Genomic DNA, 17,276 nt, shown 5'->3' on the forward strand with positions numbered 1-17,276 from the left:
ACAATCTACTGGAACTATAAATGTACCTGCCATTCATCCCTTCATCTGTCTTGCCACAACCCTTTTGGAGAATGTCTTATCTAACTCGAATAGGTCTAATATAAAATGTACAATATTTTCACGACATCTACTACAACAGCAATTTGTCGAAAATGTGAACAAGCATAGCCTAATTAGCCTACTCTTGGAACATGCACACGTACACAATCCACAGCAGGTGTGTCCTTGGTTAGTTTGTCTTTTTTTAAATTTCACCTTTATATAAAGTACATTCACCTATGTCAGGGTGACCCATCTTCTGGGGGTTTCAAAGTTTCCTTCTGTAGAATGAAAACATCCAATTCAGTAGCTACTAATCTCCCTATTCCAACAAAACAAAAAACACATCTCAAACATTCATTCACCAAGGGGTTAAAAGTTCAGATTGCAGAGCCTGTTTGAGATCTCCTTGGTGGTCAGTCTTTGCCTCTCTAGGCTTCTCCAATTGTCTCCACCAATTGTCTCCACCTTGGTTTCTCTCGCAGTGTCAATCTCTCTTTCAGTTTCTCTCTCCCTCACCCTGTTTATACCTTTCTGGGCAGTATAGTGAAGGATGCTCTTATCTCGTAGGGCGAGATATACGCTGGTGATGCTGCATTCCTGCAGGGCACTAATAGAAAACAGAGCGTTGTGTGGGGGATCTTACAATTATCAGGGACCAGCTTTTGCAGAACCGTTTTTTCAGGCTTGGTAGACCAGGTTACATCACTGGAAAATCTGGCTGTTTTTTCCATCACCTAGATTGAGCCTGTACTCTGGGTCATTGGTTCCCAACAGTTTTCATTTCATGTAAATTTGTAAGTCGCTCTGGATAAGAGCGTCTGCTAAATGACTTAAATGTAAATGCAAATGTACCACCAACTGAATTTGACTCTGTCTGGAGTACCCACTATTGTGCATTTTACCAGTAAGTCTAAGGTCTAATGAGTCTTCTCAAATGCCCCCTGTGGCTAGACCACATACCCCCAAGGGTCCTCGTACCCCTGGCTGGGAACCACTGGTCTGGGATATGCACACATTGATGACATTTGAGCGTTAACTCAATGTACATGCATCGAGTTATTATACTTGAGTGATAAAGTAGAAAAACTCACTGGAATCATTAAGACTACTAGTCCATGACCATCAGAATAAGAAGGATTATGGACACCAGCGTGTCCACGTGACACCTTCAGCGTGACAAACATGTGACGAGAGGAGGAAAAAAGGAAAAGAAAGAGGACAACAAAGTGAAACAGTCAGCACTTCTATTGCAACTTCGTATTTCGTCGTCCTAACGTAGTCTACACTGCTATCTGCCCAGCAGCTAGTCAGCTAGCAAACGTCCACCGTCTACCGAATAGCAGCACTGTAGAAACTATTACACTCAACTGAACGACTTGATTAGTGTAGTGTTAGCTAGCTACATAGTTGTCTTTGCTGTCTTCGTATCCAAGATAATTGTGTAGTTTAGAGCGTGTAGTCTTAGAGTGATTATCTTAATTTACCGAGGTTAGCTAGCCAGCTATTTGTCGTCCTTAACGTAGGAGACACTGCTAGCTAGCCAACAGCTAGCCAACGTCTACTGAATAGAACTTCCGCACTCAACAACCCGGTCGCATTCCGCTTCGCTCCACAGGTAGTATCACATTTTTCATTTCATTTCATTACAGCACAACGGTTTGATTTGTTTGATCGTAGCTAGCTACATAGCTAGCTACATAGCCGTCTGTGTATCAAAGATAATTGTGTAGTCTAGAGCGATTTTCTAGGTTAGCTAGCCAGCTATTGTCGTTCTTTTAACGCAACGTAACGTAATCAACACTGCTAGCTAGCCAGCTAGGCCCCGAATAGCAGCACTGTAGAAACTATTACACTCAACGGAACGACTTGATTAGTGTAGTGTCAACAACGCAGCCACTGCCAGCTAGCCTACAAAGTCAACAACGCAGCCACTGCCAGCTAGCCTACTTCAGCAGTACTGTATCATTTTAATCATTTTAGTCAATAAGATTCTTGCTACGTAAGCTTAACTTTCTGAACATTCGAGACGTGTAGTCCACTTGTCATTCCAATCTCCTTGCATTAGCGTAGCCTCTTCTGTAGCCTGTCAATTATGTGTCTGTCTATCCCTGTTCTCTCCTCTCTGCACAGACCATACAAACGCTCCACACCGCGTGGCCGCAGCCACCCTAATCTGGTGGTCCCAGCGCGCACGACCCACGTGGAGTTCCAGGTCTCCGGTAGCCTCTGGAACTGCCGATCTGCGGCCAACAATGCAGAGTTCATCTCAGCCTATGCCTCCCTCCAGTCCCTCGACTTCTTGGCACTGACAGAAACATGGATCACCACAGATAACACTGCTACTCCTACTGCTCTCTCTTCGTCCGCCCACGTGTTCTCGCACACCCCGAGAGCTTCTGGTCAGCGGGGCGGTGGCACCGGGATCCTCATCTCTCCCAAGTGGTCATTCTCTCTTTCTCCCCTTACCCATCTGTCTATCGCCTCCTTTGAATTTCATGCTGTCACAGTTACCAGCCCTTTCAAGCTTAACATCCTTATCATTTATCGCCCTCCAGGTTCCCTCGGAGAGTTCATCAATGAGCTTGATGCCTTGATAAGCTCCTTTCCTGAGGACGGCTCACCTCTCACAGTTCTGGGCGACTTTAACCTCCCCACGTCTACCTTTGACTCATTCCTCTCTGCCTCCTTCTTTCCACTCCTCTCCTCTTTTGACCTCACCCTCTCACCTCCCCCCCCCCTACTCACAAGGCAGGCAATACGCTCGACCTCATCTTTACTAGATGCTGTTCTTCCACTAACCTCATTGCAACTCCCCTCCAAGTCTCCGACCACTACCTTGTATCCTTTTCCCTCTCGCTCTCATCCAACACTTCCCACACTGCCCCTACTCGGATGGTATCGCGCCGTCCCAACCTTCGCTCTCTCTCCCCCGCTACTCTCTCCTCTTCCATCCTATCATCTCTTCCCTCTGCTCAAACCTTCTCCAACCTATCTCCTGATTCTGCCTCCTCAACCCTCCTCTCCTCCCTTTCTGCATCCTTTGACTCTCTATGTCCCCTATCTTCCAGGCCGGCTCGGTCCTCCCCTCCCGCTCCGTGGCTTGACGACTCATTGCGAGCTCACAGAACAGGGCTCCGGGCAGCCGAGCGGAAATGGAGGAAAACTCGCCTCCCTGCGGACCTGGCATCCTTTCACTCCCTCCTCTCTACATTTTCCTCCTCTGTCTCTGCTGCTAAAGCCACTTTCTACCACTCTAAATTCCAAGCATCTGCCTCTAACCCTAGGAAGCTCTTTGCCACCTTCTCCTCCCTCCTGAATCCCCCTCCTCCCTCTCTGCAGATGACTTCGTCAACCATTTTGAAAAGAAGGTCGACGACATCCGATCCTCGTTTGCTAAGTCAAACGACACCGCTGGTTCTGCTCACACTGCCCTACCCTGTGCTCTGACCTCTTTCTCCCCTCTCTCTCCAGATGAAATCTCGCATCTTGTGACGGCCGGCCGCCCAACAACCCGCTCGACCCTATCCCCTCCTCTCTTCTCCAGACCATTTCCGGAGACCTTCTCCCTTACCTCACCTCGCTCATCAACTTATCCCTGACCGCTGGCTACGTCCCTTCCGTCTTCAAGAGAGCGAGAGTTGCACCCCTTCTGAAAAAACCTACACTCGATCCCTCCGATGTCAACAACTACAGACCAGTATCCATTCTTTCTTTTCTCTCCAAAACTATTGAACGTGCCGTCCTTGGTCAGCTCTCCCGCTATCTCTCTCAGAATGACCTTCTTGATCCAAATCAGTCAGGTTTCAAGACTAGTCATTCAACTGAGACTGCTCTTCTCTGTATCACAGAGGCGCTCCGCACCGCTAAAGCTAACTCTCTCTCCTCTGCTCTCATCCTTCTAGACCTATCGGCTGCCTTCGATACTGTGAACCATCAGATCCTCCTCTCCACCCTCTCCGAGTTGGGCATCTCCGGCGCGGCCCACGCTTGGATTGCGTCCTACCTGACAGGTCGCTCCTACCAGGTGGCGTGGCGAGAATCTGTCTCCTCACCACGCGCTCTCACCACTGGTGTCCCCCAGGGCTCTGTTCTAGGCCCTCTCCTATTCTCGCTATACACCAAGTCACTTGGCTCTGTCATAACCTCACATGGTCTCTCCTATCATTGCTATGCAGACGACACACAATTAATCTTCTCCTTTCCCCCTTCTGATGACCAGGTGGCGAATCGCATCTCTGCATGTCTGGCAGACATATCAGTGTGGATGACGGATCACCACCTCAAGCTGAACTTCGGCAAGACGGAGCTGCTCTTCCTCCCGGGGAAGGACTGCCCGTTCCATGATCTCGCCATCACGGTTGACAACTCCATTGTGTCCTCCTCCCAGAGCGCTAAGAACCTTGGCGTGATCCTAGACAACAAACTGTCGTTCTCAACTAACATCAAGGCGGTGGCCCGTTCCTGTAGGTTCATGCTCTACAACATCCGCAGAGTACGACCCTGCCTCACACAGGAAGCGGCGCAGGTCCTAATCCAGGCACTTGTCATCTCCCGTCTGGATTACTGCAACTCGCTGTTGGCTGGGCTCCCTGCCTGTGCCATTAAACCCCTACAACTCATCCAGAACGCCGCAGCCCGTCTAGTGTTCAACCTTCCCAAGTTCTCTCACGTCACCCCGCTCCTCCGCTCTCTCCACTGGCTTCCAGTTGAAGCTCGCATCCGCTACAAGACCATGGTGCTTGCCTACGGAGCTGTGAGGGGAACGGCACCTCAGTACCTCCAGGCTCTGATCAGGCCCTACACCCAAATAAGGGCACTGCGTTCATCCACCTCTGGCCTGCTCGCCTCCCTACCACTGAGGAAGTACAGTTCCCGCTCAGCCCAGTCAAAACTGTTCGCTGCTCTGGCTCCCCAATGGTGGAACAAACTCCCTCACGACGCCAGGACAGCGGAGTCAATCACCACCTTCCGGAGACACCTGAAACCCCACCTCTTTAAGGAATACCTAGGATAGGATAAAGTAATCCTTCTCACCCCCCTTAAAAGATTTAGATGCACTATTGTAAAATGGCTGTTCCACTGGATGTCATAAGGTGAATGCACCAATTTGTAAGTCGCTCTGGATAAGAGCGTCTGCTAAATGACTTAAATGTAATGTAAATGTAAACGAGAGGAGCCCTGCTGTCACTATAACCCACATAGCTCAAGGATCTCTGGGTCATTCCTAGTTTCTGCACTGCACGCTGGGTAGGAAAACAGATGCCATTTTGAACCATTTCATGTACCTGAGGGTAGAAAATCTGTCTTCCCGGCGGGCCCAAAGAGGAAATCAGGAGCACTATAGGCCTACTGCTGGCCAATCGGACGGCTCAGAATAGTGTCTGCAGCAACGTAGCAGGCATAAAAGAAAGCTACAGAAAAGTTGATACTGTGAGATTTCAAAATGTTTAAAATCATGACAAGAGCTAACTGTCAACACATATGACAAAGAGATTCCGTATGTTCATGAAAGTTCATGTTTAAATTTCTTACTCAGTAGGAAGGTGCATCTATAGGCTTGCATTGTTATTATTAGCGGCTTGGGTCTTCTTTAATATAGATGAATATTTCACTTTCTCTGTTCATAGGAGTAACAACATGAATTTGTGCATGATGCGGTGCGCCTCGAGTTTCACTAGCAGCTGGAGGACTTTGTACCTTTTTGGTTAGTAGAGTAAAGGGAGAGTGGAGGGATGTTGAGAGGCGAACCCTCAGTCTGCTGCTTTCTCCCTCTGCTGAGAATGACCAACAGATGCAGGCGCCATCAGCATAGTAAAATAAAAAGCAAATTATTTTTTAAAGTATGAGTGAGCAATGTCCCAAACAATGCTTTGGCATGGCAAGTTAAGCAAAACAAAAATCTGACCGTAGATAGATATCGGCTTGTATTTTGACTCCGTGATCTTGACTGTTCTAGAGATTTCCCTGTTAACACCATCAACCTTTGCTTTTACTGTGGCAAATGTGATAGAATCCACGCAATAACAGCCACTTTCAATGGAAAATATCAAAACAAACTATTCAAAGAGATTTTGACCGTATACCACAGGTATGACAAAACAATTATTTTTACATTGGTAACCAGTTCATAATAGCAATAAGGAACCTCAGGGGTTTGTGGTATGTGGCCAATATACCACGGCTACGGGCTGTATCCAGGCACTCTGCACTGCGTTGTGCATAAGAACATCCCTTAGCCATGGTATATTGGTCATATACCTTACCCCCCCTCTCATGCCTTATTGCTTAAATAGACCATTGCCATATGGATCTGTGCCATTTACTTTTGAACTGGAATGTGTTTACATCATGAACGGCCGTGAGTAGATACGCTTGTTTTGAGATCAAAGCGAGAACTGCATGTAACCACGTGTGCACACTTTGTTTATATCCTTTGCTCGTTAGTGAGTTATTAGCCCAGTTATAGATCATTTGTAGTCAGCAATAGGAGAGTGATTGCTTCCTACAAGGGCACAAAACGAGTACATTTCTAGACATCTTTGAAAAGCGAGTCACGTGAAGAGTTTTCTTTTGTTCTTAAAGGTGCCGTGTTGTATTTTGAGATAGGCTTGAATAAGCTAAGTCGCCTATAGGCAAGAGGATACAGATTCTCTGTAATAAATGGTATGTCAGTGGCTATCAAAAGGTGAGCATTAACCCACTGAAGTTGGTTACGACCCCAAACTGCAGTCAGGTCAAGACCCTGGTGAGGACGAAGAGCACACAGATGAGCTTCCCTGAAAACGGTTTCTGACAGTTTGTGCAAAAATGATTTGGTTGTGAAAACCCACAGTTTCATCAGCTGTCCAGGTGGCTGGTCTCAGTCGATCCCGCAGGTTAAGAAGCTGCTTGGAGATCCTGGACTGGCTTGGTTACACGTGGTCTGTGGTTGTGAGGCCTGTTGGACATACTGCCAAATTCTCTAGAATGACGTTGAGGTGGCTTATGGTAGAGAAATTAACATTAAATTATCTGGCAACAGCTCTGGTGGACATTCCTGCAGTCAGCATGCCAATTGCACGCTCCCGCCAGCTAAGGATACAACATGATTACCGCTACCAACAGCATGGCTAACACTCCCATAGAGTTCTCCTTCATGCTCGCTAGCAAGTTAGCTTGCTCTTTGGCCAATAAGCTAACTTGCTAGTGGCTGTCTTTACAATTCAGCAATAAATACTAAATGTTTGTTATCTGTAAAGAAAATTGTTTAACTGAGACATGTCTCTTCTGTTGTTTAATACTAACTCTATAAAACTGCTTCATAGACGTATTTGTTGATGTACTGCACATTTTAGAGTGGCATTTTATGTCCCCAGCACAAGGTGCACCTGTGTTATGATCATGCTGTTTAATCAGCTTCTTGATATTCCACACATGTCAGGTGGATGGATTATCTTGGCATAGTAATAATAATAATAATAATAATAATAAATGCCATTTAGCAGACGCGTTTATCCAAAGCGACTTAATGCTCACTAACAGGGATGTAAACAAATGTGCACAACATTTTAGAGAAATAAGCTTTTTGTGGGTATGGATCATTATTGGGATCTTCTTTCAGCTCATGAAAGATGGCTACTATTTACATGTTGCGTTTATATTTTTGTTCAGTGTCTCTATGAATGCACTCTTGGACTGATGAGGCAGACAAATAGGAGAAATGTGGAGCAACCTCTTAAATTATAAATTTCTCTAAGTAGGAATGTCGCAAACATATGATCAATGGCTCATTCGAGAGAAGACAAGCTCGCGTGTTATGACATCAGCCAGTATTTACATCTGACATGTATGATAGACATTTTCATGGTCTAAAAGTTGTGTTCCTATTGACTTCCAGTGTAGTGACAGCGGCTTTATCATGATGCTATGTCACCCCGGCCAAATTTCAGCTTGCTTGAAAGACAATAGTGCAGAGACACATGAAAACATGAAAAGGCCCCCGGGAATTGATTGAACATCGCTCAGAGATTCACAAAAACAATAACTTTCAAAATAGGTGAATCTTTATTTTAATAAAGCAGCAAAGTGGACAAATCATCTCTCCACGGACAAATACTTAAGTTTCACAGTACCATTCTAAATTACAAGTTCACTTCGGTGTGAGACTCTGAATTGGGGCTAAACAGAACTTTCTCTTGAAATAAAAAACATTTTGGATGCAGCTTCCCCAAATCTGTAAAAAAAAGCCGTGCAAAACAGAGCCACCAAAACAACAAGGGGATTAAGTGAATAAGCAAAGAAAACTGCTTCATATTAACAGCGACAATAGTTCAGATGTTTATACCGTAATGTCGGTGCTAAAACCACCAAATTCTGGTCAGGGTATAATCTGAGACAAAATTGGGGACTAGGGTTAAATTAAAATGTCACTATGACTCATTGGGGTAGGGCTGTTGAGAAAACTGTATTACCCCCACACCGGCAGTCATGAGTCATGACCACAGTAGAATTCCAAAAAAGGTCATCTCCTCCTATGCATTCAGGATGCGTTGGTTGTCTAACTCACTAATGCCCTGGTACTCATTGATCTATTGTCCTTCTAACCACTGACATCAAGCCAGAAAAACCTGAAATAAAATAATGATTGTGCCGTTCGTTATACAATACATAGCTTACAGCAAATTACGCACAGCAGAAAACCGCTTAAAAAAAGGTTTTTATTTGAGATGTCTTTAATTTTGGAATATAGGCTGGAACAATTAAAACAAATTCTAGTAAATCGAATACTAAGGAGTCTGAATACTTTCCGAAGGCACTGTATGTTTTGATTTCTAAAGACATTCTAACATGGTGACCACACCACTCGCATATATGTTGTTTAATCATTGAACCCACACTGCTCGCAAGCGTCTGCTTGGCCAAGTGCTAAAATAGAACTTGGTTCTATTTGTGTCATTTGATGCGCTGTAAGTCCCGCCTCTTCCATCTCCTCGTTGGGTTTCAGGAGCATATACCCACGTGCCATCTCGTTATTGGTTTTTAGAAGCATATACCCACGTGGGTGATTGAAAGATGAACTGAGGTCCACACTCCAGCCCACTTGGTTGTAGTAATGCACCTTAAAAAGGATCGGACACTTTCTTCAATCTTCGCCTAAAATAACATACCAAATCTAACTGCCTGCAGCTCAGGACCTGAAGCAAGGATATGCATATTCTTGATACCATTTGAAAGGAAACGCTTTGACGTTTGTGGAAATGTGAACGGAATGTAGGAGAATATAACACATAAGATCTGGTAAAAGATAATACATTTTCTTTTTTTTTTAATCATCATTTTTGAAATGCAAGAGAAATTCCAACATGACTTAGGAATCTAGATTAAATTTTAATTTTGGCCAATAGGTGGCAGCAGTGTATGTGCAAAGTTTTAGATTGATCCATTGAACCATTGCATTTTCCCCAAAATGTTGCATCACGACTGCCCAAATGTTCATAATTGGTTTACTAATATATTTTCAAGTTCATAACTGTGCACTCCCCTCAAACAATAGCATGGTGTTATTTCACTGTAATAACTACTGTAAATTGGACAGTAAAGTTAGATTAAATTCTTGTTAATCTTCCTGCCCATATCAGATAGGTCTATCTCCTGGGAAATGTTCTTGTTACTTACAACCTCATGCTAATCACATTAGCCTACATTACTCAACCGTCACGCAGGGGGAAACACTGATCCTGTAGAGGTTAAAGTTAAACCGCCGTGTGAAGTCCAAAGGAGAAGAAGAATCCTGAAGAGAGATTACAAGAAACAAAACTTGGTTTAACGTTACCCTCTTATCTGTGGATTAATTGTCGGAGTAGAGGACCTTGTGCATTTCAGGTAAAATAACAACCCAATGTTTATATCCCAGGACAAATTAGTTAGCAACAGCAAGCTAGCTAGCTATTGCCATAAATGTGTAATACTTTTCGACCTGTCCCCAAATTAATATAGTTGGTTCTGAGGAGTTATTTGGCAACTTTAAAACCTATAAAACCTGTTTCAAATCATCCCTTTTACACTCAACATCTCCTTCATATGAGCACTCGCTACGGAATGGGAAAAATATCCTTTACATTTTATGCAGCTAAGTTCAATTATATTATTATTTATATTTTTAAAAAATAATGACATATCTTGTCTGCTAAATGAACAAGCCTGTGGCATAGCCAGATGACTTACAATAGATAGGCCAACCCATATTCTGTTCATCTGAAATAAATTTTCTTCATATCATGTTTCTTTAGACCTACCTGAAACAAACAATGGATTTACTATGGTATATATTCAATTGATACATTATACTATATTATAATTATATTGATTCATTATATTATAAATGTAGATGTTCTAAAGGCACGCATCAGCAGCTTGTATGTGTTGATGTTTATGTTCATTAACTGTCAATTACCCTTGAGAAAGGCAGTCTTTCACATGACAAAATTTCATGACCTCTATAGCCCTAGGTAGGGGTAACCCCAGCTGCAAAGAGAGAGAAGGCAAGAAAGAGAAGACTTGTCTTTGTATATATATATGGCATCGAGAGAGCGGGACAGAGAGAGAACATGAAAGCAATCTCCTGGAATGGCTCGGTGAAGGCTTTGATCCCCTAGGCCCCTGTGGAGTTGCCATGACTACAGCAGATCTGACCAGCCCAGAGCATAGAAAGGTGAGAAGGAGGAAGAACTCTACAAACCGTTCATGTCCGGAAGTAATTTAGCCATTGGCGCTCTGTAGAGTTGCTATTTCTCAAGTTCTCATGTCAATTAACTTGTAACTTGACATTGCTTAATTACTCATAATACTAACAAAGTCAGACTTAAAGTGGAACTGATAGCATTATAGCAACATGAAATCGTATATAAAAATCTGTTCATATTAGAGGTCGACCGATTAATTACGATTTCAAGTTTTCATAACAATCGGAAATCTATATTTTTGGTCACCGATTCGGACGATTTTTTGTTTTTTTTACACCTCTATTCCATCTTTATTTAACTAGGCAAGTCAGTTAAGAACACATTCTTATTTTCAACGACGGCCTAGGAACAGTGGGTTAACTGCCTTGTTCAGGGGCAGAACGACAGATTTTTACCTCGTCAGCTCGGGGATTCAATCTTGCAACCTTAGGGTTAACTAGTCCAACACTCTAACCACCTGCCTCTCATTGCACTCCACGAGGAGACTGCCTGTTACGCAAATGCAGCAAGAAGCCAAAGCAAGTTGCTAGCTAGCATTAAACTTATCTTATGAAAATCAATCAATCATAATCACTAGTTATAACTACATAAGGTTGATGATATTACTAATTTATCTAGCGTGTCCTGCGTTGCACATAATCGATGCTGTGCGCATTCGCGAAAAAGGACTGTTGTTGCGCCAACGTGTACCGAACCATAAACATCAATGCCTTTCTTAAAATCAATACACAAGTATATATTTTTAAACCTGCATATTTAGTAGTTAACATTGCCTGCTAACATGAATATCTTTGTGTCACTTCCCTTGCAACAGAGTCAGGGTATATGCAGCAGTTTGGGCCGCCTGGCTCGTTGCGAACTGTGTGAAGACTATTTCTTCCTAACAAAGACAGCCAACTTTGCCAAACGGGGGATGATTTAACAAAAGTGCATTTGCGAAAAAAAGCACAATCGTTGCACGACTGTAACTAACCATAAACACCAATACCTTTCTTAAAATCAATACACAGAAGTATATATTTTTAAACCTTCATATTCAGCTAAAAGAAATCCAGGTTAGCAGGCAATATTAACCAGGTGAAATTGTGTCACTTCTCTTGCGTTCATTGCACGCAGTCAGGGTATATGCAACAGTTTGGGCCGCCTGGCTCGTTGCGAACCAATTTGCCAGAATGTTACGTAATTATGACATAACATTTAAGGTTGTACAATGTAACAGCAATATATAGACTTAGGGATGCCACCCGTTAGATAAAATACGGAACGGTTCTGTATTTCACTGAAATAATAAATGATAGTTTCCGGATTCGACCATATTAATAGCCAAAGGCTCGTATTTCTGTTTTATTATGTTATAATTAAGTCTATGATTTGATATAGCAGTCTGACTGAGCGGTGGTAGACACCAGCGGGCTCGTAAGCATTCATTCAAACAGCACTTTAGTGCGTTTTGCCAGCAGCATGCTGTGCTTCAAGCATTGAGCTGTTTATTACTTCAAGCCTATCAACTCCCGAGAATAGGCTGGTGTAAACGATGTGAAATGGCTAGCTAGTTAGCAGGTTGCACACTAATAGCGTTTCAAACGGCACTCGCTCTGAGACTTGGAGTAGTTGTTCCCCACTGCAAGGGCCGTAGCTTTTGTGGAGCGGTGGGTAACGATGCTTCGAGGGTGGCTGTTGTCGATGTGTTCCTGGTTCGAGCCCAGGGAGGAGCGAGGAGAGGGACGGAAGCTATACTGTTACACTGGCAATACTAAAGTGCCTATAAGAACATCCAATAGTCAAAGGTATATGAAATACAAATGGTTTAGAGAGAAATAGTACTATAATAACTACAACCTAAAACTTCTTACCTGGGAATATTGAAGACTCATGTTAAAAGGAACCACCAGCTTTCATATGTTCTCATGTTCTGAGCAAGGAACTTAAACGTTAGATTTTTTTATTTTTTTTACATGGCACATATTGCACTTTTACTTTCTTCTCCAAAACTTTGTTTTTGCATTATTTAAACCAAATTGAACATGTTGAATTATTTATTTGAGGCTAAATGTATTTGTATTGATTATATTATGTTAAAATAAGTGTTCATTCAGTATTGTTGTACTTGTCATTATTACAAGTAAAAAAAAATAAAAAAAGACACCCTGGTTCAAATCCAGGCTGTATCACAACCGGCCGTGAATGGGAGTCCCATAGGGTGGCGCACTATGACCCAGCTTCGTCCGGGTTTGGCCGGTGTCGGCTGTCATTGTAAATAAGAATGTGTTCTTAACTGACTTGCCAAGTTAGATAAAAAACATAGGGCAGTTTTCATAGTCTACTTCAATCCCAAACATTATATTAAATAGTAAGGCATTTGTGAAAATTCTATAATAATATAGAGTTATAAAGCGGCTGCGTGTTTGGACAATTAATAGACATTGCACTAAATAAACCATAATAAAAACATCCATCTTGTCCAGGACCGGACTCTACACAGTGCCACTGACACGGTCTGCTACCAAAACCTGCGGACTCTCCTTCACTGCAGCCGACGTGAGTAAAACATTTAAATGTGTTAACCCTCGCAAGGCTGCAGGCCCGGAAGGCATCCCCAGCCACGTTCTCAGAGCATGCGCAGACCAGCAGGCTGGTGTGTTTACGGACATATTCAATCAATCCTTATCCCAGTCTGCTGTTCCCACATGCTTCAAGAGGGCCCCCATTGTTCCTTTTCCAAAGAAAGCTAGGGTAACTGAGCTAAACGACTACCGCCCCGTAGAACTCACTTCCGTCATCATGAAGTGCTTTGAGAGACTAGTCAAGTACCATATCACCTCCACCCTACCTGACACCCTAGACCCACTGCAATTTGCTTACCGCCCCAATAGGCCCACAGACGGCGCAATCACACTGCCCTAACCCATATGGACAAGAGGAATACCTATGTGAGAATGCTGTTCATCGACTACAGCTCAGTATTTAACACCATAGTACCCTCCAAACTCGTCATCAAGCTCAAGACCCTGGGTCTCGACCCCACCCTTTGCAACTGGGTACTGGACTTCCTGACGGGCCGCCCCTAGGTGGTGAGGGTAGGTGACAACATCTCCACCCCACTGATCCTCAACACTGGGGCCCCACAAGGGTGCGTTCTGAGTGCATTCTGTACTCCGTTCACCCACGACTGCGTGGCCATGCACGCCTCCAACTCAAGAGGTGCATCAAAGCAGGGGCCGAGAGACTGAAAAACAGTTTCTATCTCAAGGCCATCAGACTGTTAAAAAGCCACCACTAACATTGAGTGGCTGCTGCAAACATACTGACTCAACTCCAGCCACTTTAATAATGTAAAAATTGATGTAAAAAAATACAAATCACTCGCCACTTTAAACAATGCCACTTCATATATTGTTTACATACCCTACATTACTCATCTCATATGTATATACTGTACTCGATACCATCTACTGCATCTTGCCATCTTTATGTAATACATTTTTTTTTTTTATTTCACCTTTATTTAACCAGGTAGGCTAGTTGAGAACAAGTTCTCATTTGCAACTGCGACTTGGCCAAGATAAAGCATAGCAGTGTGAACAGACAACACAGAGTTACACATGGAATAAACAATTAACAAGTCAATAACACAGTAGAAAAATGGGCAGTCTATATACAATGTGTGCAAAAGGCATGAGGAGGTAGGCGAATAATACAGTTTTGCAGATTAACACTGGAGTGATAAATGATCAGGTCATGTACAGGTAGAGATATTGGTGTGCAAAAGAGCAGAAAAATAAATAAATAAAAACAGTATAAAAAACAGTATGGGAATGAGGTAGGTGAAAATGGGTGGGCTATTTTCCTATAGACTATGTACAGCTGCAGCGATCGGTTAGCTGCTCGGATAGCAGATGTTTGAAGTTGGTGAGGGAGATAAAAGTCTCCAACTTCAGCGATTTTTGCAATTCGTTCCAGTCACAGGCAGCAGAGTACTGGAACGAAAGGCGGCCAAATGATGTGTTGGCTTTAGGGATGATCAGTGAGATACACCTGCTGGAGCGCGTGCTACGGATGGGTGTTGCCATCGTGACCAGTGAACTGAGATAAGGCGGAGCTTTACCTAGCATGGACTTGTAGATGACCTGGAGCCAGTGGGTCTGACGACGAATATGTAGTGAGGGCCAGCCGACTAGAGCATACAAGTCGCAGTGGTGGGTGGTATAAGGTGCTTTAGTGACAAAACGGATGGCACTGTGATAGACTGCATCCAGTTTGCTGAGTAGAGTGTTGGAAGCCATTTTGTAGATGACATCGCCGAAGTCGAGGATAGGTAGGTTAGTCAGTTTAACTAGGGTAAGCTTGGCAGCGTGAGTGAAGGAGGCTTTGTTGCGGAATAGAAAGCCGACTCTTGATTTGATTTTCGATTGGAGATGTTTGATGTGGGTCTGGAAGGAGAGTTTGCAGTCTAGCCAGACACCTAGGTACTTATAGATGTCCACATATTCAAGGTCGGAACCATCCAGGGTGGTGATCACTAGCCACTTTAAACTATGCCACTTTTATTTTTACACACCCTACATTACTCATCTCATCTACTGCATCTTGCCTATGCTGTTCTGTACCATCACTCATTCATATATGTTTAGGTACATATTATTTCATTCATTTACACTTGTGTGTGTGTATAAGGTAGTTGTGAAATTGTTAGGTTAGATTACTCGTTGGTTATTACTGCATTGTCGGAACTAGACGCACAAGCATTTCGCAAAACTCGCATTAACATCTGCTAACCATGTGTATGTGACAAATAAAAGTTTATTTGATTTAATTACACAACAATAGCCAATCAGAGCTACAGTAGGCCTCTATGAAAATAAGACGTTTTCCACACAGACCTGCCATCATTCACTTTAAACTGGGCTGCGTGTTTACAGGCAGCAGTAACAGAGCGACTTCACATAATTAAAAAAAGCATTCGCCAAAAGCCACAAAACACACCTGAATGGATTTCTGCAAATATGAAAATTCCAAGGAGTCCTCTTAGATTTTGGGAACTTTACAGTCTTATTGATCAAACAATGAGGTAGGCTCTCTCACTCAGTTGCCTATGCACATCAACAACAAGATCAACTAATATTAGCAAGAGTGAGATAGGAGCTCAAATCTAACGAGTGAACAGTAGATAAACAATCTCAAAACCTTTTCAGCTTGTCCATGGAGAAGAGTAGCCTGCTTGCCTTTCTGCAGTTTGCCTGCCAATTCATGCTTGTCCCAAACCACATTTTGACAACGGAGTCGGAACCTGCCTTGCCTCCCATTTGATGGACGCCAAATACATTTGATTGACAACTAGGAGATAGACTAACTGTGGATAACAGTGGATAACAGTCGTTCAAGTTCAGCATAGCTATCTAGCAAAGTGATACACATGTTTTGCTAGCTAACCAAATGACACTGGCATCTCTAGCTGTAGACACCAAAAAAATGATATGGGGGGGGGGGGGGGGGGGGGGGGGGGGGGGGAGTTGCCCACTCACTCAATGACATCATCCTCCCAGCAGCTAGCTATACTGAATAAAAATGCTACAATTTCAAAGATTCATGAGGAAATCAGACAATTGAAATAAATTAATTAGGCCCTAAGCTATGGATATCACATGACTGGGAATACAGAAATGCATCTGTTGGTCACAGATTCCTTAAAAAAAGGGGCCTCAGGATCACACGGTATTTCTGTGCATTCAAATTGCCATCGATAAAATGCAATTATACTGGTTGTCCATAGCTTATTCCCACCGCCACCATTGGGCACTCTGTTCACAACTTTGACATCAGTAAACCACTCACAGACACAACGCCATACACGTGGTCTGTGGTTGCGAGGCCAGTTGGACATTCTGCCAAATGACAATTGCATGCTCCCACAAAACATCTTTGGCATTGTATTGTGTGACAAAACTGCACCTTTTAGAGTAGCGTTTTATTAACCCCAGCATAAGGTGCACCTGTGTAATGATCATGCTGTTTAATCAGCTTCTTGATATGCCACACCTGTCAGGGGGATGGATTATCTTGGCAAATGAGAAATGCTCACTAACAGGGATGTAAACAAATTTCTGTACAAAACATGAGAAATGTGCTTTTTGTGAGTATGGAACATTTCTGGGTTATTTTATTTCAGCTCATGAAACGCAGGACCGACACTTTACATGTTGCCTTTATAGCTAACATTAGGCTCTGTGTTTTTATCTTGCTAAATAAATCAATAGATAAATAGATAAGCTATCCTATTAGCCACATTATGACTGACTTGTCATCATTGCCTATGCTAGTATGATTGTATTGACATTCCCAGCCTTCGTTACATTCAACCTCTTTTGTCCAAAGTATTAAAACTGAAACAGTGTATCCCGATTGGCTTGAGGCAGCAAACAATGTACCGGGCCAGCTGTGATTTACAACCTGATGGCATTATGTCAGTTCCACTTTAATAAACAAATACTATAGTCAATTAAAAAAAGGTTAATG

The 17,276-nt window shown here is 43.2% G+C and overlaps 1 protein-coding gene across 6 annotated transcripts in view; it reads right to left on the minus strand.

Annotated features, from left to right (window-relative positions):
- The window catches only part of LOC124043459 (semaphorin-4A-like), a 61,831-nt gene that overhangs the window by 41,964 nt on the left and 2,591 nt on the right, over positions 1-17,276 (minus strand). The window lies entirely within an intron of this gene.

The sequence above is a fragment of the Oncorhynchus gorbuscha genome, linkage group LG09 (assembly GCF_021184085.1).
Source record: "Oncorhynchus gorbuscha isolate QuinsamMale2020 ecotype Even-year linkage group LG09, OgorEven_v1.0, whole genome shotgun sequence".
Taxonomy (NCBI): domain Eukaryota; kingdom Metazoa; phylum Chordata; class Actinopteri; order Salmoniformes; family Salmonidae; genus Oncorhynchus; species Oncorhynchus gorbuscha.